Genomic DNA, 25,248 nt, shown 5'->3' on the forward strand with positions numbered 1-25,248 from the left:
AAACTGCTGCTCTCTCTACTGTCCCTCACCAGGGCAAAGCTGTCTGTGCTCCTGGTCAAGGCCTCAGGAGACTTACTTACTGTCACCCACACACTGTGCTCCTGAAAGTGCTGCTCAGAAACTGGCAGGGAGAAGACTTGGAGGGGGTGAGGACCACGAGAAATCAGAGAGCAACTAGACAAGGCAGATATCAAAAAAGACGGGTCCTTCGGGGCCTGCACACCTGTTAGTCCTAATATATTCCAGAGCAAGGGATCAGACTAGTGCACACATGGGCTGAAGCCCAGGGAAGGAGCCAAGTCCACCACCAATGCAACTGGTGAGTCAGTATCAGGCATGTGTCTCCTCCAAGTTGGCAGTAAACAAACGCTCGTGCTTCATGTTTGGGCACCGGACTGAATTACCAGGCAAAAAGCACAAATTCTGGCCAGGCACGGTGGCTCAAGCCTATGATCCCTGCACTTTGGGAGGCCGAGGTGGGTGGATCACTTGAGGTCGGGAGTTCAAGACCAGCCTGGCCAACATGGTGAAACCCCATCTCTACTAAAAATATGAAACTTAGCCGAACATGGTGGTGGGTGCCTGTCGTCCCAGCTACTCAGGAGGCTGAGGCAGGAGAATTGCTTGAACCCTGGAGGCAGAGGTTGCAGTGAGCTGAGATCGCGCCACTGCACTCCAGCCTGGGTGAGACTCCATCTCAAAAAATACAAAGTACAAATTCCAAAGCTAGTCAAGCAAGCTCAGAGGTTGGTGAAGAGTTGGTGAGGAGAGGAGGATTTCTGCAGAGAAGAGCAGTCCTGGAATGGCTGGCTCTCTCTTTTGTTCCCTTCAAAAGCACTTTTCTTCCACATGTGCGCCCTGGGGAGACACTTGATTTCATCTTAAAGTCACTGTGCTGAGCTCCGTAGGCCCCTTCTTTCACTCTGGACCCCATCCTTTGTATCATCCTGTCCTCTTGCAACGTTTCACTTGTCCTTCACCTTTGCCCCCTCGGGACAAACTTTGTTGGCAGGCCTGGCATTATTTTTGTTTTTGAAGATATTGTATTTCAAAAACAAACTGCTACATATTTAATAAAGAAAGCTCAACCACGGTTTGACGCGGTGGGGACGCAGAAGTGGCAGGCAGGTAGCTTGAGATCCTGAATATGTCCTACCAGCGCACAGCCTGTCCCCTCGGCCCCCATTAATCTCCACGCTCTAGCCTGTCCCACCTTTGTTATTTCTCCAATTTCGTGAATATTGATCAGCTCAGTAGAGCTCTGATTTTCACAGGTAACTCCTCCTATGTCCTGCGCATTCACTTTCTCAGTCTCCATTCGATAAATACTCAGTATGATCACCGCGATTCACGTGTTGGTGTCTGTAATATGGTTCGCCTTTTGAAATCACAGATAAGTGGCACAGAACCTGGTATGATAAAAACGTCAGAGAAAACAAAGATAAGAACATGAACTTGATCTTTACATACACTCTCTCATCTAAGCCTCACAGCAACCCTGGGAGGTCATTATTATCATCCTCACCTTACAGAAGAAAGAGATTCAGATAGACTAGCAGGATTCGCTCCCCCAAGGTCATGAGCTCGTAAAATCAGAGGACCTGAATTCAAACACATGTCAGTATGACCCTAAAGCCTTTACATTTTTCATTAGGAATGTAAATGACAACGTTTTAAAAAGTCATAAGCCCTTACTCAGCCATGACATGGTTATGAATTGCAGAAAGAACAATGGAGTGGGAGTTAGAAAATTTGGCTTCATGAAGTCTGGCTTTGTGTTGATTTCGAGCAAGTCACTTAATATTTCTGAATACAGATCTCCTCTTCCATGAAGGAGGCAATGCTTCCCAAACTGTGCTTAGTGTCCTGTGAGGTGCTAACATTTATTATGAAAAAAGAAGAAACACATGAGGTCAAAACAGTTTAAGAAATGCGGGGTTAAATCAAATAAAGCGGTTTTCTTTTTTCAGGACTTCTCAGAGCCTTTACTATAGCAGTGCACACTGGATCTCCAAGAGGGACATACAATATGTTCTGAGGCCCAAATTTATTTACCAAGGGAAAACTTTCTTTTTTTTTTTCCATACAAAATACTCCTTTTTGTCAGGATAGGAGATTGAAAATAATGGATTGGACAATCCCCAAGGAATCTTTTAGCTCTAACAATGGGTAATTTTCTGATTTATCTTATCATTCCAAATGGATAGCAGATTTTCTGGGGGTAGAATGTACTTTTCTAGGAAATCAAGAAAATGGCAGCTAGGTAGGGGCAGGCCAGAATGTTCAGAGAAGCAAAAGGAGCATGAGGACTCATCACAGACAGCTGTTCCTATAAAAGACTTGCACATCTAGGGGTATCTTCCCCTCTTTAAAATAAGTCAGCATCATCCAAATGCCATTGGGCTGGCTTTGTCTTCCAAAGCAAATTTCCTGGGCATTACAGAGACTGTAAACTGCCTTGACTGACTTATAAGGAAGAATCAATAACGTCTGTCCATGACCCATCAAATCTATGTCTAAGGAAAGACCAAGTCTTTAGGACAGAAACGTGGCATGGCAGCTTCACAAACTAGTGGAGATGGCTCTCTGGAGGACAGTCTAGGTGGGACTCCCAAGGCCTTCACTGCTTTGCAGGCACCTCTTCCCCAGGTGTGCAGGAAGAGGCCCCAGCCATAGAAAACCTAAAAGGCTTTTTTGGGGAGGAACAGGAGACCCTGCCAGACCCTGCAGGTTGGATCTTTACTGGCTGAAAGGGAGGGCTGCACACATCAGGGAAGAGAAATAGAGGAAGAAGATGATGGGCACAAAAGCAGAGGGGCAACAAAGTACAGATCACATTTTGGGGACACAGGGTACAGTTCTCAGAATAGAGAAGAATGTCCAGGTCAAAGGTTTCCTAGAAAACTCCCTTCTCTTTAAAACAGACACATGATTTTCCCTGGGACATTTTTATATACAACTTACAATTGCCAGATCACTCTTGGAAAATACGCTGCTCATCTTGGTAGTGGCAGTGGAAAGAAGCCAGTGTCCTTAGACATACCTCTTTGTGGACCCCAACCCCAACATGCAGGTGTCCACAGCACAGGACGGAGGACTCCATGCAGCCAAAAATCTGTAGTTACCCCTAAGTCCTCCATCTAGAAAAAAAATGAGACTTGGTAGTAGCCACTGCCCCGGGGATTCAGCTGGAGCCCATCTCCAGACCCCAGTTATCCCCCTGCTGTTCCAAGTTCCAGACTGGGGCTCCAGGATCAAAATGGCTCAGGGCTTTGTGCTAAGAGCTCTGAACAAGACACAAGGGGATGGTTTAAGACTCAGGATGCTGAGGATTAAGTATCTGGGCAGTTAGTTCTAGAGGTCACCTAAAAGATTATAGAGTTCTGCGAGAGACCTGGAATGGGGAACTAATACTGGTTGTATGCCTATTTAAAAGCCAGGCACAACATCCAAAGTATATAAAGAACTCTTACAACTCAACAACAAAAACACAACCTAAGTTTTAAATGAATGAAGAACGGAATATACATTTAGCCAGAGAAGACACAGACATAGTCAATAAGCATCATTAATTATTAGGGAAATGCAAATCAAAAACACAATGGGCATCTACTTTTGTGACTATTTTTTAAATGGCTTTATTGAGATACAACTCACATACCAGAAAGTTTATACAAAACCGTGTCCACGAATGTTCACAGGAGGATTATTCATAACAGCCAAAAAGTGGAAACCACCCACATGTCCATCGAATGATTAACAGATAAGCAAAATGTTGATATTCATAGTGTGAAACACTATTTGGCAATACAAACAATGAAGAACCAATACCTGCTACAACATGGATGAACCTCAAAAACATGCTAAGCAAAAGAGGCCAGACACAAAAGATCACATATTGTCTGATTCCATTTCAATGAAACGTCCAGGACAGGCAAGTCTATAGAGACAGAAAACAGATTAGTGGTTGCCAGGGGCTAGGAGGAGAAGCGAACAGGGAGTGAGTTAACAGGAATGGGATTTCCTTTTGGGATGATGAAATGCTGGAATTGGATAGTGGTGCCTTATGTACAACTTAGTGAATAGGCTAAAAGCTGATGAACTGTACACTTCAAAAAAGTGAACTTTCTGGTATGTGAGTTATATCTCAATAAAGCCATTTTAAAAATAGTCACAAAAGTAGATGCCTGATACATATTCTCACCCACTGGACCTGAAATGCGCATCATCATCCCATTTCACAGGTGAGGAAACTTGCAGACTGGTGAAAAGCAGCTAATTGCCAAGAGGCCTGCTGCTAAGCCACGTGACAGACTTCTGGCAAGTGGATTTTAACTAGGTTTGCTGACTCCGGAGGCCACGTTCTGCTCGCTTCACCATGCTGCTCCCTGCCAAGATGATAAGCTAACCAGCAACTGCAGAACGCTTCCTCTGGAAAAAAGATCACTCCCTGAACAAAGGATCACTGACCTACATAAAATGCTCGTGCTGGAAGTCACGTTAAGCGGCATCTCACCAAATCCCTTCATTTCACAGATGAATAAGTAGAGTTTCAGGGCACTGTACTGACCTGTCCAACCAAAGCAGCAAGGCTGGTGGGCACAGTCACCCTCTCATTTTACAGAAGACAAGCTGGCGTATTGTTCACTGCAATTAGTTAGGAATCAAAAGGTAGAAGGAGTTCACCCGGTTGGGGCATGCGGGTCAACAGGCATTCACCAACCTTCAAACATGCCAGCCTCACATCCAGGTCCCAGCCAGAAGATCACTCGGGCCAGTTATAGCTCACATTATTCTGCGGTTACCCTGAAATTTCTCTTCTAACCCCAGGAGTGCTCTGAAAAGTCCCACCAGGGTGCGACTGTTCCAAGGATCCCTTGGAGCTTTTGAACTACTTAGCAGGAACGAGGAGTTCTGGATTTAGCATTCAAGTGTGAGGATAAAGGCTAGGGAGACTGAGGAAGCAACTATCTTCCCCCCCAGTCTAAAGTGACTCCATGGGGAACGACTTGAGAAGGAAAGGGAAGGAAGGCGAAGCGGATTATTTCACACTGCAACCGCAGGGCCTCGAGGACTCTAAGTTGGGGGTCTTTTTATTGCCTGCTTAATGTCTCCAGGGAATGTCCTGTCTCAAACTTAAATGTCCCAAATGGAGCTCATTACCCCACTGTTCTCCATCCCACAAATCTATTCCTCCTCTTGTTTTCTTTTTCCCCCAGGACCATCATTCGCATTCCCCAGTGGCTGAGGCTAAGCACCCTGGCTCACCTTCCACACCCCCCTCACCCCCCAACTTCCAGGCAGTGGCCAGGCCTGCTGGCTCAAGCTCTGCCTCCACCTCCTCCTGGAATCACCTCCTCCTCTGCATGCTCACTGCAAGCATTGTCCTGAGGACTCAGTAAATGTTTACTGAATTGAGAAGTCAATCCTACCCAGTACTAGTTAAGTCCTTCACAGCAAGTAGCGGCCATGATTATTTCAACACAGAAAAGGAGAAAAAGAGGAGTTGGATGACCTCATGTAAATAGGTGACAGAGAGGTTATTAAAGCAAAGCTCGAGCCAGGAGGAGCAGAGCAGATGGGGCTGTGAGCCACTCTTCGCACGCGTCCCGCCGGAACAGAAAGGCACACAAGACACCAGGGCTACCGACTGCATCTGCAAATTATTCATTATTTCAGTGCAGTCCCCCTGAACTCTCCATCTGCTGATGGCTACTACAGTCAAATAATTACATTCAAATGAAAAAACCTGTGACCTGTAACGTGTTCCAGTCAGCCCAAGTGAGACACCCACTGTCCCCCAGCCGGGCCTTGTGCACCCCTGTGTGGGGCAACCTCGGGCTTGCTCCCTGGCCACCTTTCCTTCAAATTCCAGATCAAATGATGCATCCCTGGTCATTGGGGACCTAGGGTTTTCTCTCTGTGCCTAACAGTGCTCAGCACGTATTACCCTGCATCAGTTGATGTCTTTTGTTGCTTTGTTTAGTCTTGTCTGCAATGAGTTTACGAGCGCTTGGAAAAGACAGCGACTGTGCTGAAGTGGGCTAATGTATGTAAAGTATTAAGCTCAGAACTGGGCTTGGCACACTATAGGCACTACCAATATAAGCATCAGCTACTGTCAGTTATGACTACTTACTGATGTCCCCCGCGTCCCCAAGCATGATGCTGCACATGTAGCACAAGCTACTGAATCTGCTGGAGGTTGACAACAGGTTTCTCTCACCTCCTTTCTCTTCCTAACCTCTACTCAAACTAAAACTCCTGTCCTCCGAGTCCAGGAATTCTAGCTGCACATCCACCAGTCTCACCACTCAGTCCTTCCTTCTAGGCCATCCCTTCACTGTTCGGAGTCCAGTCGGCCAGGGCGACGTGGGCCAGAGGAGAGGCAGGCTCTAGCCTGACATAGCGTGTCTCTGCCTCACACCCCTTGCTTGTCTCGGGGTTAGAGATATTGTAAGACTTGGTGAACCATTTGTTTCTTTCTGAAATCAGATAACTAAGTAGAGCTAGAAAACGAGGCAATTTTTAAATTATACCAGGCACTGAGCCAAAGCTGGACAACATTCATTTGCCCAGGGCAGGCCAAATCAGTCACAGGGACCCCTTTTCAGTGTGAAACTGCACCTAATACTGCCCAGTCGGGGTTCCATCTCAGATTCTGAGACGTCCCACACGCACGCTCTCTAAACGGCATCCTCTGGTCACAGTCCCTGTGGCAGCCATCGATTCAGCGGCTGGGGGCAGGGTGGCAACTGTGAGGAACGCAGAGGTGGCTGAGCCTCGGTAGCTTTTGTCAGGCATCTGCAATCAACAAGTCTAGTACGACAGACTCCAGGGGAGACCCTCCCAGCTTCAGAGGAGGTGGTTTGCATCTGGACATCCCCACCTTCCTAGCGTTGGGACTAGCGGCCCCTCTGGGCACATCAAGGGCCGGCACTTGAAACCTGTAAAGAAACATCTCAGTCTGCCCATATCCAGAGACCCAGCTTCCTGGCTTCTCTTCAAGTGTCTTCATCTACCCTGTCTCTATCGAGCACTAAACCAGTTGAAGATAATTCGGGCTCAGAGAAGGAACTGCAGACAAAGCCTCACATTAAGCATCTCTTTAGTAAAGCATCCAGAAAATTCTGCCTGTGTTACTTCATTTTTACTCCCACCTAGGCCCCTGTCGCTGAGGACGAGACCACACATGAGGGCACTAGCCAAGCCAGGGTGACCAGTCAGCCCCAATCCTCCTGTGGCCTCCACTGGATATCCAGGCACCCACGGTTCTTCCTTTGGGCCCCAGTCCACCGCTATTCTAGTGATCTGGAGCCATACTGACCAACACAGAAGCAGCCAGCAGGCACAAGTGGCTATTTACATTTAAATTAATTAAAATAAAACATTGAGTTCTTCGGCCCCACTGGCCACATTTCAAGTGCTTACTGGTCACGGGGCAAGTAGCTACCATGGGAGAGAGGGTGGACCAAGAGAAACATCGGTACAGAAAGCTCTATCAGGCAGAGCTGTTCTAGATGGTGACATTTAGACTTGCAGGTGGCCAATTTTTTTTTTTTTAACTGTCACTTTGTGGTCTTGAAGAAAATATTTTTCCAACCTAAAAGGACAAAATTGCTTTCTCTAAAAAACTCAGTGAGGTAAAAGGTCACCTCCACGCAATGACCTTCACAGAACACCCGTGTTCTTCGGAAGCTGGTCTGCCCATTGGAGCCGCTTCTCTGCTTTCTATGACACTTTCGGAACCCTCAGCCCTACATCCAGACTCCCACGCTCCGATGGAAACTTTAACCAAAGCATAGGAGGGGCTCTTGCTTTTCTTCTGGAGTTTGTAAGTCACTGTTTTTCCATGGGCCCTATGTTACTTTATTTGGCCTAGCATAACACAGCACCACAAGCTGGGGGCATACTCAACACAATTTATTATCTCACAGTCCTGGAGGCCAGAAGTTCAAGATCACGGTGTCGACAGGGCTGGCTCCCTCCGAGGCTGTGAGGGACGGTCTGTTCCATGCCTCTCTCCTAGTTTCCGGTGGGTGCTGGCAATCTTTGCTGTTCCTTGGCTTCAATGCCTATTAACCCAGTCTCTGCTTTCATGCCGATGAGCCATGGTCCCTGTGGGCGTGTGTCTGAATTTCCCCTTCTTAAGAGGACACTAGTCATACCAGATTAGGGGCCCACCCTACTCCAGTGGGATCTCATCTTAACTAGCCACATCTGCAATGACTCTATTTCCAAATAAGGTCACATGCTGAAGTACTGGGGGTTAGGCCTTCAACATGTGAGTGGGGAGGGGGACACAAAATTCATCCCCTGACAGGCCCTCAAAGCCTCAAAGAAAAAGCACTCCTCCTGGCACACCACCTGCCTTCCATTTTTCTATTAATATGAAAAGATTTGTAAGAAATTACTGGCTACTCAGCTTTGTGGCAGCAGCTGGTGATCCCAAGCAGAAGCTTACACCACAGGAGGCTACTTCCATGATACACCAAGTCCATTCAAGCCCACTATCCTCGATTTAACAAGGCCCAACAACAAAAACCTGACCTTGGATAGGGTGTGAAGGAAAAACTGTCACAATTGTCATGGTCACAAGTAGAATGCTGAGGAGTTCCTCCCAAGTTCATCAAACTGCCTTCTTTCACAGACATGTTCTCTGGATGATGCGGCAAAAACAAATGAAAAAAGTCCCTCCTGGCCCAGACCCCTTAACACACTGCCGGAGTGTCACTGTCATCATACAAATCACCGCCAAGCTCATCAAACGCAATTATCACAAACAGAAAGCTACCCATCAGCACAGTGGATCCAGAAAGGTGCTGTGGGTTCATGGCCCACGTCACATGTCTGAGTTATAAGACACAGGTGAGTTACCAATAAATTCAGGCAGCATGGAACGGAAAAACCCAATAAGATTTAGTGCTAGAAAGCCTAGTTTGAATCCTAGCTTTGACACTTACTGGATAAAAGATCTTGCACAAGTGAATTTGCCTCTCTATGCCTCAGTTTACCCCACTGGAAAATGCAGAGCCTGAGATCTACTTCACATCAGGCTAAGAAAGCTCTCATGATGGCCATCATTGTGTTAATTAGCATTTACTGGGCGTGGATGACGTGTTCACGACAGCTCCCAACAGGTGTGAGGTAAGACACCACTATTACCCCATTTGCTGGGAGAAGACTCGGGCTTAGAGCCTCTGATTACACACCTGCACTCTAACCATTTCCTACTACTGCCTCGCAGAGGAGGTCGGCAGCGGAAATAGTGGCAGGCTGTATACATGCTCGTTCCCTGCACCCTCCTCTGGTATCCGCCATGCCGCACGACAGTTCATACTGTCCTGGCACTGTCCACTCCCAACATCTTCACAAGGACAGAAGATCATCAAAAGTCATTTAGACGAAATAACACCTCTGCCAGGATACAGTCATTCCCTCATCTGATATTTCCCCAAACTCTCTTCCCTAACCTCCTCCCATATAACATTCCTGACAGCTGGGAGAACAGCACTGACCACTCTCCAACCTCCCATCCAGACCTGCCTCTGTCTATCTGCTCCTTCTCACCCTCTGTTCATCCCCTGGAGACATTAATATGGAACCCAACTGTCTGGCTTCTGACCTCCATACTCTTTTAAAATTGCGGTATAGAGATGACAGTGCCCCTGGGTAAATGGTGGTGTCTTGGTTATGGCCTCATGGTTTTAGCAGTTAGGCTTTGTCCCTTGGAGTGGTTAAATAAAGACAGACATTAGCACAGTTTTCCACCCAATTATCCTATTTACAAAAATAGAACTCTCCTCTGTGAGCATTTTAAATAGAGGCCTTAATTTCCACAGACGTCAACTTTACCAGGTCGATTCCTAAAGCCTCAACTGGTGAGCTAGAATACAGCATGGTGGGCAACGGAACGTATCCTCAAATGATCTCTTCCTATATATACTATTTTGGATGTATACATCTATTCATAAATATACAGATATATTTACACACATACGCACATACATGCATGCACATGTCAGTTAAAAAAAGTGGGCCAGGCGCGGTGGCTCACGCCTGTAATCCCAGCACTTTGGGAGGCCCAGGCGGGCAGATCACGAGGTCAGGAGATTGAGACCATCCTGGCTAACACGGTGAAACCCCGTCTCTACTAAAAATGCAAAAAATTAGCCAGGCGTGGCGGCGGGCGCCTGTAGTCCCAGCTACTCGGGAGGCTGAGCCAGGAGAATGGCGTGAACCTGGGAGGCGGAGCTTGCAGTGAGCCGAGATCCGGCCACTGCACTCCAGCCTGGGCGACTGAGCGAGACTCCGTCTCAAAAAAAAAAAAAAAAGTAATGGTCTTGAAGGTTGTCTGACAGGCATGTAGACTGGCAGTTCTGCTGGGTGTTTTGGGTCTTGTGTTGCATCAAACCCAAGTACTCAGATGTGTTATTTTGGCCTTCCGTGGAATGATATTTGCTGAGTTGCATTTTCATTTTAGGCCTTGAGCTTCCAATGAGGACTGCTGTGAGAAGAGCTTAAGAACCCGGTTTTTCATTTGTTGTGGGGATGCTGAACACCCTGTTCATGATACCTCTCAGTGCTTCCTCGATAAAAGTCCACATGCAAAATGTAGTTGAAAAGAACTAAAAAAATCTTTGCTCCTCTTGGGGACCTGGTACGCCTTCCTTCTCTGACAGCAAGAATTACCGCAGTGACCACATTTGCCTTTTCTCTTTGATGTTATGAAGCTCAGCTAAATAGCAATGTAAGGGACTTACTGTCTGCATATCTGTAATTCTTTTTCTTCCTGACTTTGAACTTCTGTATTTATTTGTATTTACCCTGATCTTGTCCTAAATTCTTTTATGTATCATATGGTTTATTACAGTATATGTATTTATACTATAAAATCAATCAAAATTTGTAGAACAAGGTGAATTACAAATACTCAAATAGAACTCAATTAAAATAATTACCATAGTAAACATAGCCAAATTTAGAGAATAGTATAGTTAAAAAACACTACACAATCAGAGTAAAACATTAAAAAAATGAACATGTTGAAGCAGACACTCTAAGTTGCCTTCCTAACAGCCATTTCCTCTTTCTCCTCTGGAGAGGCAGGATTTAGTTTAGATGTCACTCTCCCCACCACCACCTCCCACCTCCTTCCACCTCCCCTTCATGGGACTCAAGAGCCAATCCTGGCTAGTCTAAGCTAATTGTTTGCTGTGCCTGGAGTGAAGATCTGGGCTAGGCATGTTGCCCAGTTATAGCCTATGAGAAGGGGAGAGAGAACAGCTGGGACCTTTGGGGAAGGTTCCCTTATTTGATGAATGGTTTATTTGGAGGGACCGATGGATGGATGGATGGATGGATGGATGGATGGATGGATGGATGGACAAACATATTTCTACTGGGTCAACCATGCACACGAACCATCACTTAGTGCTAGGCACAAAACTGAGATATGAGAGTAAATAATTAATGACTAAGGGCTGGAGGAGGCAGATGCCATAAGAATCACAATCTTCTTCAGAAGACACCCCAAAGATGGAGCTTCCAGATTCTCCCAGAGATCATGTTAATCTCTGAGAAACATGTTGAGAAACTCTATGTAAGTACCAAATTTGTATCACTACATACGAATAGCTCTTGCTTTTCCACAAAAGATCACAGAAGGAAGGAAGGATGGGAGAAAGGGAAGAAGAAAGGGAGGGAGGAAGGCAGGCCAGCCAGAAAAGTTTACTGCCCCTTTCCAAAGTATACTTTGTGTATTCTCTGGATTAGGTAGAATTCCTTCCATATTCAAAATCAATTGTAACTGCTCTCAGGCCACTCACAACCTTGCTTTTCTCTAAATGCCTTTTCTCTAAGAGACACCAGCCACACATGTGCCTGTGTGCACACACATGCTCAGAAACTATTTCAAATGGTCTACCACCTCTTCAGCCCCCTACCCCAAAGGTGCAGCTCCTTTGCTAGAAAAGAGACTGAAGTCCAAGCTGCTTGCTGCATCCGCTGGCTCCAGTGTCCCCCAGACACCTGTCATCGCCCACCCTGGGAGCTCTTTTCCACTCCCCAAACTGTCTTGTTCACGGCAAAATAAAATACTATTCTTTTCTACTCTAATAAGATGCCCTCTGTCTGGCCGTGCAGAGTCTGTCTCATGGTTTCTCACTACTCAACGTGTCTGCAGGTGATTTTCTCCCGTACCTCTCCCCCTTCTGCACAAAATCATGTCCACCTCCCTCCCAAATTGCTAGAAACCAAAATCTTCCTAAAAGCACCCCAAGCTAACTTATGGGGTTAGGACCATCACACCCAGGATTCCCTCGGTCCTCCTATCTTTAGGCTTCGTTTCTTTTTGAGGACACGATTCTCCAAAGTTAACTTCTATAAAGCAAATCCTATTTCTCACTGACCCATATTTTACCAAACAGCTGGCACTGCTTTTTTCACAGTTGAAAAAAAAAAAAAAAAGAAAAGAGAAAAGAAAACTCTGCTGAAGCACGTGGAGAGCCGGCCATGCAGCCCTGCTGAAACATGAGGGATTTTCCTTCACCGGACTTTCCAGGCTCAAAATTCCTGAACTTCCCACATTAGTCCAATGCTGCTGCTACGGGTTGGACTTCTGCACATTAGATGTCATCATAAAGAGAATCTAGGTGACAAACAAGGCAGAAATGAGCACAAGTTTGTCCTCACCACTGGGAAATCAATTCCCAGTGCACATCCCACAAGAGAGCAGTCTATGTAGGCTTGGGCAAGCACAGGTGTGGCCTCTGTCCCAAGGTTCTCCTGTCCCTCTTTACAGCAGTCAGATGGGCATGGCTGTTTTCTATTCTGTTCTTGGCTGAACCACTGGGCCCAGGGCTTTGCACACAGTGAGCCCCCCTTGCTGCTGAGTGACTGACTTCTGAGAGGGAGGTGATGGAGACTGAGGCTGCCTCTGCAGAACAGAGGGCAGCAGCAATACCAGACATGCCCTCTGAGAGGTCTTTGCTTTAAGCTGACTGGCAGGTAATAAAAACCCAGGTTCCAAAGGAGCTTAATCGAGGGCGCTGGCTTGGCAGCTGAACTGGAGATCAGAGGGGACCAGCAACCATGGGAGCCTTCCTACATGTCACACCATTCTTTGGGACCAGCGGTGGCTCTTTAAGGATGAACCACACCATCGCACACACCTGAAGCTGGGAGTGGATGAGAAGGGGGAAATCTTCATGGAGAAAGACGCCAAATGTCATGAGTCATAAAGCAAATTCTGCCTTGGAACCATCGAGGGAGATTATCTTTCAGTTCAGAGTGCAGTTTTTTCCAGCAAGATACAAAAAGCTTCACGGATCATAGTAACCAGCTTGCCTGTTATTGAGTTGAGCACAGTAGGGAAAATGCAAAGGTAAAGTGTATGCATGTAGAGTGGCTCTGAGCACTTCTGAAAATGACCACTCAAGGGCTGGAGGGCCAAGGGAGTGTCTCTGCAAGGGCAGGCGTGCGCACACACCAGCGGCCCCCAGCCAACGCCCTGACCCAGCACACACAGGCAGCAAAGGAGGTGAGCCTGTCCCTTTAATTATGCCAATTGTGAGATGGGGAAGGCGCCAGTGGAGAAGGCATTTAAAGCAGATTGCCCCATTTAGGGAGATATGATACTTGGAAGTGAAGACTGGCACTTTTCCTAGACTAAAGGTTGCGCTGAATGGCCAGAGAGCAGGAGGGCAGCAGCCCTGCCTGTGGGGCTTTCACCTGACTTCAAAGACGGGCACCACGCCGCAGCCAGTGCACAACACAAAGGGAAGCGGGGGCTCGAGGCCCTGGGCTGCTATCTGCTCCAATTTAGGGGACAGTCCTGCTTCTCCCCAAGAGACACCCTTTGGATGTGGGAAGAAAGCAGCTAAACAGGCCTGAACACGAGGGCTGGAAAGAGGAGATACTGCACCTCAGGCCTTGCCCTTTAATTTCAGAGCCATTTTAAGCATGGTAAGTATTGTATCTAAGTCTCCTATAGAAGAAGCATAAATGGTAGGCGCTCAATTAATGTCATCTCACTTTGAGTCAGAGAAACATCTTCACCTTGCATTACTGCTGAACAGAACTGAGGGCCCTCGAGACCACTTTGTGGTGGCCATAAGGAAAAGGCCTCGAAACTCATGCTTCAGACACTTTCCACCACACCAGGGCTGAAAAGAGCGGCAGGAAGGGGTCTGTGTACAGAGCAAGAAAGCTGGTTCCACCAAAGTCAGGTTAGAATACAGATACATGTACACACGTACACATAGAAAAGCTAAGTGTGTGAGAGAGACAGAGTGTGTGTGTGTGCAGTATGTTAACTAAACCTCTTACAAAAGTCATTAAAATTTTCTAAAAACTAAATTCTGAACAATAATTAATCTGTGAAACCAACAGAACAAAGTGCTACGGGCCTGGGAAAACACCATCTCTTTACACAGATCACTGAGGACTTGATAAGAAACTTCCTCTGTCACAGGGCAGCCTCTGGGGGCAGTGGGAGGGGAGCTGAAAGGGAGAGAAAGAGAGACAATGATGGAATTCCAAAGCTAGGAGGGCCTTCCAATACGTTGTCTTGCTACGGAGGACACGGGTGATACGGCTTCTTGGAGATCACACAGTGAGTCTCTGATTCTCTAACTACAGCCTGGATGGTTCATACGCATGACACCACCGGGGCACAGAGATCTCCATAAACACTTTAACAACAACATGTGTTGGGTGATCTTTCTGTTCAGATCCCGACTCTCAGGGAAGATGGCCTCACTTCTGGCATGGCGGGGATACACATCCTGGTCAGTTTAACTCAGCCAGTGCTCATGCTCTTCCTGTTGTCAATGACTTGACTTAGGCGCTGGCACACACCATCAGCCTGGTCAATGAGGTGTGAAGGGAGGTCTGCAGGAAGCCTCTGGAAAAGGTTTGCTTGCTCTAAAGAGATGCTCTTTTTCCCATGGACACTCTCGAGTTGGATGTGATGCCTAGAACTGTGGCAGCCAACAGACCAACATACCACAGACAGTGGGGCAGAAATACAGGAAGAATGTCGGTTCTTTATAACCAACCCTGGAGCTGACGCCCTCAGAACTTCTTGTTAACCAGTCAGCTTTCCCTTTTGTTTATACACTTTGTGTTGGTTTCTGGCTATTGAAGCTAAAAGCATCTTAACCAATAATCTACTAATAAACAGTCCATGAAACAAAAAACAATTTGTTTTCTACCGTCCTACTCGCTCTGAAGAGAAACAAGGTCTCCTGAGCTGACAGGGAAAATCCCCACCTAACTCTTTTCCCCGCTTCTTCCTTTCTTCCCCCTTTTGGAATTGTAAACACACTCAGAACTACCAACCTCTCTCAGAAGAAGCCTGAAAGATGCTCTGGTCTCACATCCGTGTTATGCCGGACCCCAGTCTCCAGCAGTCCCTTCACAAGGCACTCATCCTGAACACCTCCAGCACTGGAGAAATCGCGGGCCCCACGGCTGTCCACATGTTGAGGGCTTCGGTACGATGTCCTTCCTTAGGGCCTGATGGAAGTCTGCCTCCCGTGGCTTTCCAGCCATTGATTCGACTGGCACCACAGCTACCTTCCTTTATCTATCTGCCCTTCAGTTACTTCTTCTATCTCATACAGCCTGATTCTCAATTATCATCATTCCTTTCAGATAAATGTTTTCTTACAGGAAATGCATATTCTTTTGAGCCATGTTCTACCGTCCCCATCTCTCAGGCTCTGACAGTTAGAGGAATCAATCTGTCCCATTTAACCAATGAATGAATGAGTCAGTCAACCAATCAATCTCCCTCTGTCTTTTTCCTAAACCCAACCCAAACGTGTCTAATAATGTAAGGGTAATAATAAAGTTAACAGTCACATGTTTTTAAAGAAAATTGGGGTAATATAAAAATCCAATATTGTCAATCTCAAAATCCTTGGATAGCGTCCAAAAGTCTCCTGCAAATACACACACATGTGTGCACACCCACGATCTGACTTAATTAAAATACCTTTCTCCAAACACTGATATTAAAGAGAAATATTTCTTCTTCAAGATTATTTTTCTGATATTTAATTATTTCACTTTTCCTAGACAGTATATGTATTTCAGCTGTGTTCTCTCTTTTTAAAAGTTACTAGACATTATTTATTTATTTATATTTTGAGACGGAGTCTCACACTGTCGCCCAGGCTGGAGTGCAGTGGTGCAATCTCAGCTCACTGCAACATCTGCCTTTCAGATTCAAGCAACTCTCCTATCTCAGCCTCCCAAGCAGCTGGGACTACAGGCACATGCCACCTCGTCTGGCTAATTTTCGTATTTTTAGTAGAGATGGGGTTTCACCATGTTGGTCAGGCTGGTCTCGAACTCCTGACCTAAGGTGATCCACCCACCTCAGCCTCCCAAGGTACTGGGATTATAAGCACGAGCCACTGCGCCCAGCCAGACTTTATTTCTGCAGAGCAGTTTTAGTCTCACAACGAAATTGAGTGGAAGGTACAGGGAGTTCCCATACACACTGCCTGCTCTCATGCATGCATCAACTACTCTCTCTCGAGACCCAAATCTCAGCTGATAGCACTTTATTGTTAACTGTGATGTGTCCACACAACTTGCTTACAAAAGAAGTTTTGGAACACAGCCCTTGGTAAACTTAGAACTTGTAAAATACATATGAACTGATCCATCTCGTTCAAAACTCCTTTCTCCCAGGCCCAGAACTTTACCTAATTTCTGACTTCTATCTTACACATATTACTAAGTAGTTTTCAATAACAACAGAATCTAGGGCTAAACATCATCCTCCTGAAAAGATGAGACACAGACACTTAGACATATGTACCAGAGACTCTCAATCATTCATTTTAATGTAAGAAAAAGTAATATTGACCATCACAAACCATGTATCAGATAAAATTGCTTTTACCAGGCTTTCCTGGAGGAAAAACTCACCCTCTAATTATGTTTCACCTAGGAAAAGATAAAAATTAATTTATATATGCCAAGCTACATTTTAACTTTAAAATGTAGAGGTGGCCTAGAAGTATACTATATCCAATCATTCATTCAATAAGCATTTATTGAGTACCAAATATTTGCCAGACACTGTGGGAAGCACTGGGGATCTGGAATTAAAAGCCAGCCTCCTGTACTCATGAAATCTCAGGAAAGAGAACTAAATACATATAGAAATCAGCAACACTGAGCCACAGTGGTACCCTTCGCACTCACAAGGATGGCTATCCTATAAAAGGCATGCTACAACATGGATGAACCTTGAAAACAAGCTAAGTGAAAGAAGCCAGCTGCAAAAGACCACATATTGCATGATTCCATTTATATAAAATGTACTGAATAGAAAGTAGACTAGTGGTTTCCAGGGGCTGGGGGAGGTTGAGAATGGGGAATGACTGCTAACTGGTACAGAGTTTCTTTTTGGAGTGACAAAAATGTTGTAAAATTAGATAGTAGTGATGGTTGCACAATTTGTGAATATCCTAAAAACCACTGAACTGTACACTTTGAATGGGTAAATTATGTGAATTATATCTCAATAAAGCTGTCAAAAATACATGTGGAAATAAATAGTCCTCATATGCAAACAAGAGGAGGTAATAAAAGATACTATTTATAAGGATTAACTTAAGACATGTATATAACCTATATATAGAAAACTTTTACACATTACTAAAGTACACACAAAAAGAGAGCACAGAGAAAACATGATCTTTGACAGGAAGACTCAACCTGGTAAAGATGATAATTCCTCCTAAGTAGTTTATAAATTTAATGTGATCCCAATGGAAATACCAACAGGTTTTTTTCTGGAATCAAGAATGTTGGGTCTAAAGTTCATATGGAATAACAAACATGGAGAACAGCCAGGAAAAGGCTAAACGGGAAGAGCAATGAGGGAGAACTAGTCTTTTCAGATATGAAAAGATTATATAAATTTCAATAATTAACAACAGATCAACCCATGGAAAAACATAAGAGTCCAGAAATAGACCCCAGACCTATAGAAATTTAGTATATGATAAAGTAGGGATTATGATACTATGGGAAAAATATAAACTTTTAAACAAATAATGTTGGGACAATTGAGTATTGAAAAAATATAAAGTTGCATCCAATCCTCAGAACATACTCTAAAACAGGGGTCCCCAACCACTCCCCACCCTGTCCTGGCCCGGCCGCAGACCAGTAGCAATTCTGGCCTGTTAGGAACCAGGCCACACAGCAGGAGGTGAGTGGCAGGTGAGTGAGCATTACCAGCTGAGCTCCGCCTCCTGTCAGATCAGCAGCGGCTTCAGATTCTCATAGAAGCATGAACCCTATTGTGAACTGCGCATGCGAGGGGTCCAGATTGTGCGCTCATTATGAGAATCTAACTAACGCCTGATGATCTGAGGTGGAAGGTTTCATCCTGAAACCACCCTCGCCCCCAGTCCATGGAAAAATTGTCTTCCATGAAACCAGTCGCCAGGACCAAAAAGGTTGGGGACTGCTGTTCTAGAAGAAACACCAAATGCACCAAGATGTAAACAGAAAAAAAGTGAAATTACAAAAGTACCCAAAGGAACTGAAAAATATGAGACAGGCAAAGTCTCTCTAACTTTGACTAAAAATACCGAAGCCATAAAAAAATAAATTTGACTACATAAAATGAAAGAGACTTCCAAAGGGCAAACCACCGCCACTAAGTGAATCAAAACACGCATGATCAACCGGAAAAAAAAAAATGCAACTCATAGCAAAGACAATATATAAAGAGCTTTCAGAATAAAGAAGAAAAATACCAACAACATAGTAGGAAAATGTCCGAAATTCAAAACACAGTCCACATAAAAATAAACACAAAAAGACATTTAAATACATGAAAATATGCTCAACCTCACTTATAATAAAATAAATATAAATTAAAGCTATAACAAAATAACATTTCTCACCTACCAGCAAAAATCCAAAAGTTTGACAACAGATTCCATGGGTGATGTTCTGGGGAAAAAGGCACTTTCACATATTGCTTGCATGAGTAAAATAAGGTATAAACCCTACAGGAAGAATTTGTCAATAACTTTTAAAAATAACAGATGTATCTGTCCCTTGGCTATACAACCCCACTTCTAGGATTTCATTTCGCAGATGCACCTACACAAGTATTAAATGACATGTCTACAAGGTTATCTATTACAGGTGACTTGAAAAGAGCAGAGGATTAGACACAATCCAAGATTATGTTGTTGTGCCGTCATCACACATCAACAAAATGCAGTACTCTAAGGTTATAAAAAAGACTGAAGTAATCTCTATGTACAAATATGGAGAGTTCCAGAATGTATTAAGAGAAAAAAGTTAAGAGGTAGAACAACAGACTGTATGTGTTATGTTATCCTTTGTGTAAGAGAATAAGAACACACCCATACACACACTAGAACCTCTAAAGGCATGAAAGACTCAAAGGGTTAAGTTAGACACTAAGAAAAATGGTTATGAGGGAACAAAGTGCACGGGGCTCATCTGCAAAACAGAAATAATAAAAAAGAAAAAGAAAACAGTTCACAGGTTAAGACTTCATTGTGTATACTTCTCTACATTGTTTAATTATTTTAACTTTCCAATACCAGAAGAAATGTAGAAAGAATGATTTAACAATTTTTCACAAACCCATCATCTAGATTAAACATCTACATAGTTTTGACCCTTCAGCCACGTAATGCATTACCCTTCTTAAAAAAGTTCCATTCAAAATTTCCTAAACCGAAAAGAAATGGAATGATATGAGCCTAACCATACATCAACCTGGGTGGCATACCTGCTGAGGAAGAATTTATTTTTAGGAATTTTAGAACACAGTATTTTTAACACATGCCCTTAGTGGAATGCATTTTAAGAACAAAACGAAAATTACAAAGAAGTATTAAACTTTCCTCTGTGTTGCATATTGGTAATAATATAAATATTGGTATTTTGAAACTATATTCTTTATATTTATAGGTTAAAGAAAAAAATAAAGATTTTTCCAAACCAGAAAAAGGGAGTTAAAACAATTATTGAGGAAAGTGAGAGCACAAGGATTTTAAAATTAAACTGGACTTGTCCACCTGAACTCTTAAAATTTAACAGTATATATTTTCCAGCTTTGTCCATTGAAATTCTCTAGGAACAAGTCACCTCTGTAGCAATAATCACCCCCAATACCCTGATTGTAGTCTCTAATACCATTGTCCAATACCACTGAAAAGCACAAGATGAGTTTAGGGCATTTGTGTCATGAATCAAGACAGCTTTTCAAGATTATGGAAATTCTGTCAAAACGTCACAGGAGCTAGCTGAAGGAGTCTCACTGCCTAAAAGTTATAACAAAAGAGTAATGATAAGAACACACCAAATCAATAAAAATCCATCAATGTATAATGTTAGAAAGACAGAAAAAAAAATTTGTCACTACTTGAAGTAGTTTAATTAAACTCCTTACTTTGAAAGTTAATGGGGCAAGGGAAAGCATTAGCAGAGATCCTACCTTTCCAGTGGGAACCATGTGTCAGGGTAACCATGCCCCAGTAGTGCAGGAAAGCTCTACTTTATAGAAGAAATGAAAGAATTACAGAAACATTTCCCAAAACCCAAGGAAGGTATGGTTCAGGCAAGAATGACCACTGGGTACAAAACCATTAAGTAAACGATTTGTATGCAAAGTTATACTACACAAGTCACTTGCTGGTCTCTAGGGGGAAAGTGTAACTGGATGATGGTAGGTTCAGGCTGTCACAGCCCTAGACCAGGGGTCAATCTCAGCATCCCCAGTAGTGGGCCTTTTTAATAACAGCAAGTGAAGTACACTGAATCAGCTCTGGTGAGATCTAGTCAAAACAACTTGAATCCTGCAAGCCTTTCCATACAGGAAATCAGAGGATGGAGAAATAAGCCTAACCCCACTCTAAGGAAGCAACCTCACACATCTAGCAGGTCAGAGGTTCTGGAGGCAAGACCAGCAACTCATCTGCTGCTTCAATAAGACATTGTGCTGGATTAAGAGACTAAAAGGAAGTGACAACCAGACACAGGGCATGATACTCGATTAGATGGTGATTTTGACAAACCAGCCTCGAAGGATATTTGAGGGCCAGTTATGGAAACTGGAATAGACACAAGGTATTAAATGAGATGAACTTTATTGAAATATAAAGTTGGAGATTGTTATCCAAAAAAAGCAGATAATGAAACAGTAATACATCATTTTGGTTAAAAAATTGTGCACATATCTATGCATACAAAAATACCTAAAAGATGTAACAGTGGTCATTTCCGGACAGAGAGAAAGAGAGAGAGAAAGAGAGAGAGAGACTGTGTGTATGTGCAGTGTTTTGCTTGCCTTTATTTTCTAATTTCCTTTAATTAGAAAATGTTATTTCTGTACTAAATACATAAAAAAAGCAGTCACGTAAGGCTTTACATTTCACTACTAATCTACACAAGGTCATCTTAGAAATGATCTGTTACCTTTCTAAAATATGCTAAGTGGCTTGTCCATCACTGGCATGGAGGATTCCTGGAATGACTTGGGAACAATCCCTAAGTTGGAACTTCATTGCTTAGATGATTCTCTGACAAATCAAAGATTTCTTCCCCAGATGGGGCAACGCTGTAGAAACGACAACTTGCACCAACAAAGTCTAAGAGAGATGGGGTGAAGAAATGAGAGCAAAGTCAATTTTTAAGAGGGGTGCTGAAATGCCTCCTTAAGCAAACTTTACCTCCACTTCCTCATGTGAAAATGTTACCAGCAAAGTTCCAAAGCTCTAGGGGAAAACTGAGACCAGCAGGATTGAATGCAGCACTCAAGTGCCAGGGAGAAAACTTCACACCGGATATACCTGTTCACAGAGTGTCTGTCTCAGAATCACCCTTTGACAATAAAGATACACATTCACACCCATTTACAAACTCACCTATCAAGATGTCTTTTGCTTCTAATCATCACTGTCAATTTTTGAAGATACACTATATACTCTAAAAGAGTGGCAATTTCCTCGATTGCAGTTTCATACAAAAATCTATATGAACAAAAGCATGCATGTGGTACAATCATTGACTGATTTGCCAAGTTTTTGGAAGTGTCTACAATGTGTGTGATGGTAACGGGGTAGAGAACACAGAGACAACCACAGATGCGTTTCTATCTTCGTGGAGCTTGCAGCCTAATGGGGAAGGCAGGTGGAAAACAAATATGCCCAAATAAGTGGGTTCCCGAAAATTGTCAAGTGTCATGAAGGAAAAGAAGAGGGTGCTCTGAGATGAGAAGAGGGGAATTTGATATACGCTGGAGGACCAGGGAAGGCCTCCTGGAGGACGTGACATTTGAGGTGTGACCACAGAGTGAGCATGAATTAACCAGGCTGCCAGGCAGGAGAGCATTCCAGGAAGGGAAGACCGTTGTGTGGGAAAGGGTGCTGAGGCAAGAAACAGCTGGGAACAGTCACAGAACTGAAAGAGGAAAGGATGGGGCAAACAGAGGGGAAGACTGGTGTCCAGGGAGATCAGAGAAGCAAGCTGGGACTGTGCTGTGACCCACGCTGTTTGGGATTCAGGATTTTCTTCCAAGTGTGATGGGACGCAGTTGGACATCTGAAGTGCGATAGTGACAGGATCTAATGTGCACTTAATATCACTATGGGAAACTGGCTGGGGAAGGTCAAGAACAGGTATGGGGGGACAAGTCAGGAAACCAGTTCAGATGAGACATTATGGCGGCTTAGGCTAGCTACCGGGATCCAAATTGCAGGCTGGGCGCCAAATTCAAACCCAAGTCTGCTTTTAGGAATAAGATTTTGCTGGAACACGCCCCCTCCCACCTCTCCCCACCCCCGCGCGACGCGTGTATGTATTGTCTGTGCAGCTTTCACTCTATAACTTGGGTAGCTGCGGCAGAGACCAGATGGCCTGCAAAGCCTCAAATATGCACCAGGTGGACCTTTACAGAAAAAGTTTGCCAACCTCCAGACAAGGGTGGCAGTGGAGAGAGAAATGGATGGCTTCACGATAAACAGTCTGTCGTCATTATTCCTGGATTCCACATTTGCAAATTCACCTACTCACTAAAAGGTGTTTGTAACCCCAAAGTCAATATTCAGGGCACTTTTGGTCATGCCTGCGCATGCGCGGAGCAGCAAAAAAGTTGCACTGCCCAACACACGCATTTCCAGCGGAGCTCCACGATGGTGACACTCCGCCTTCGTGCTTCAGTTCTTACACTATAAACAAGTACCCTTTCAACTGTCTATATAGTGCTGCATTTTTTTTTTTTTTTGCATTTTGGTGTGTTTTCTTGGTGATTTTGCTGTTTAAATGGACCCCAAGCACAGTGCTAAAGTGCTGCTTAGTGCTCCTAAGCACCAGAAGACTGTGATGTGCCTTATGAGAAATGCATGTGTCAGATAAGCTCATTCAGGCATGAGTTATAGTGCCGTTGGGCATGAGTTTGATGTTAATCAAAACTATACGCTAAAATATATGTTTAAACAGAAACACACATAAAACATCATCACACCAACGTATGTAATGCTATACCAACGTACAACATCTACCAACATACAACATTATTACACCAATGAAACTGATGCTACGTATTGATCAGTCAATGTTAATATGACCAGAGGCTCACAGGAACCTAACTCTGTATCTCCCTTAGGAGTAATGACTGATTCAGTATTCACTAATTCAGTGTTCCTGGCGACTTTAGAGAACACAGCTACGGCAAATGATGAGAATGGCTACACCTGGGAGGCAAAAATCTATACAATTTGGTGATGGATTAAATGTTAAGTAAAACAAAGTCAAGGATGACTCTGGGTTTCTGATGTGAACTACTGGGTGACAGAAGGTGCCATTTATGGAAATAAAGAATTCCAGAACAGGAGTATATTTCAGGGGTTGACCAAGATGTTTCCTTTGCATGTGTTAAGGATGAGATCCCTATGAGCTATCCAAAGAGAGAAGTCCAGTAGCTTGATGGCTTTATGACTCTGGAGCTCAAAAAAGAAGTCTAGGTCAAGATACAACTTTAGGAGTCCCTAACAGATAGAGGGAGCATTGAAAACCTGGGAATGATATGACACCTGGTGAGAGGGTAGAATGACAGCAGGGCCCAGACAATGAGAGAAGCACCCAGACAAACAGGTGGGTTAATTTAAATTTTCATCTTGGTAGTTTGATTTGTTTAATATAAACATATTATACTTTAGGCTGGGCACGGTGGCTCACACCTGTAATCTCAGCACTTTGGGAGGCCAAGGCAGGTGGATCACCTGAGGTCAGGAGTTCGAGAACAGCCTGGCCAACATGGTAAAACTTTGTCTCTATGAAAAATACAAAAATTAGCCGGGTGTGGTGGTGGGTGCTTGTAATCCCAGCTAATCAGAAGGCTGAGGCAGGAGAATCACTTGAACCCAGGAGGCAGAGGTTGCAGTGAGCTGAGATCATGCCACTACACTCCAGCCTTGGTGACAGAGCAAGACTCTGTCTCAAAAAAAAAAAAAAAAAAAAGTATTAAACTTTGGAGAGGAAATTAACCTGGTGATGTATCTAGAACCCAACAGATGTTCAAATCCCTTGACCTAGTATATCTACTTTGGAGGACCTATCCTAACATCTAGACAAACCTCAACGTTACATAGAATTACACTGAGGAATAACTCATGATAGTAAAACTGGAAATAACCTTAACATTTGGGGAATGTTTATGCTTATAAGACTAACAACATTTTCCTCTGTGAGTTCATCTCTAGCTTCTAATCTTAGAAATTTCAACTCCTCCAGAGGTTTAATAAATATACACTTCCATTTCCTTCGAGCTTTTGTGAAAGTGGAATATTTGCCTTTATCTGCTAAAACGCAAGCTGCTTCAGGGCAGGAGTTTTATCCGTTTTGCTCAATGCTGTACACTTGGCACCTAGGAGAGTCCCCAGAACACTGAATGTATTTTGAACATATTTTTGTCAAACTTCACATTTTAATCAGGCAGAATTTATGTTGGTGTAATGATGTGAGGTGATGATACCCACTGAGATTTTTCAAATTGCTCTCATATAGTTCCATTCCCATTTGGATAATCAGCTTTCCTTTCCCCATGGCCTCACGGCACCTCCTCCACCATCTGGTAAATGCTCACAGACTATGGAACCTGAAATCTGCCTCCCCTCTTCTGCCCTATGGATGGGTCTGTCAAAGTTTGTCCCAAATGTGAAGTGTTATGGT

The 25,248-nt window shown here is 44.0% G+C and overlaps 1 protein-coding gene across 9 annotated transcripts in view; it reads right to left on the minus strand.

Annotated features, from left to right (window-relative positions):
• Nucleotides 1-25,248, minus strand: part of HIPK2 (homeodomain interacting protein kinase 2) — a 220,197-nt gene that overhangs the window by 182,907 nt on the left and 12,042 nt on the right. For 2 of the 9 annotated variants that reach the window (XM_077997546.1, XM_077997544.1), the window contains exon 1: nucleotides 1,214-5,578. The exons of the other annotated variants lie outside the window; for them this stretch is intronic. The gene's annotated coding sequence lies outside the window, so the exon portion shown is untranslated. Of the gene's footprint in view, nucleotides 1-1,213; nucleotides 5,579-25,248 lie in introns of those variants that run through there. 9 annotated transcript variants of the gene reach the window in all.

Source organism: Macaca mulatta, chromosome 3 (assembly GCF_049350105.2).
Source record: "Macaca mulatta isolate MMU2019108-1 chromosome 3, T2T-MMU8v2.0, whole genome shotgun sequence".
Classification (NCBI taxonomy): domain Eukaryota; kingdom Metazoa; phylum Chordata; class Mammalia; order Primates; family Cercopithecidae; genus Macaca; species Macaca mulatta.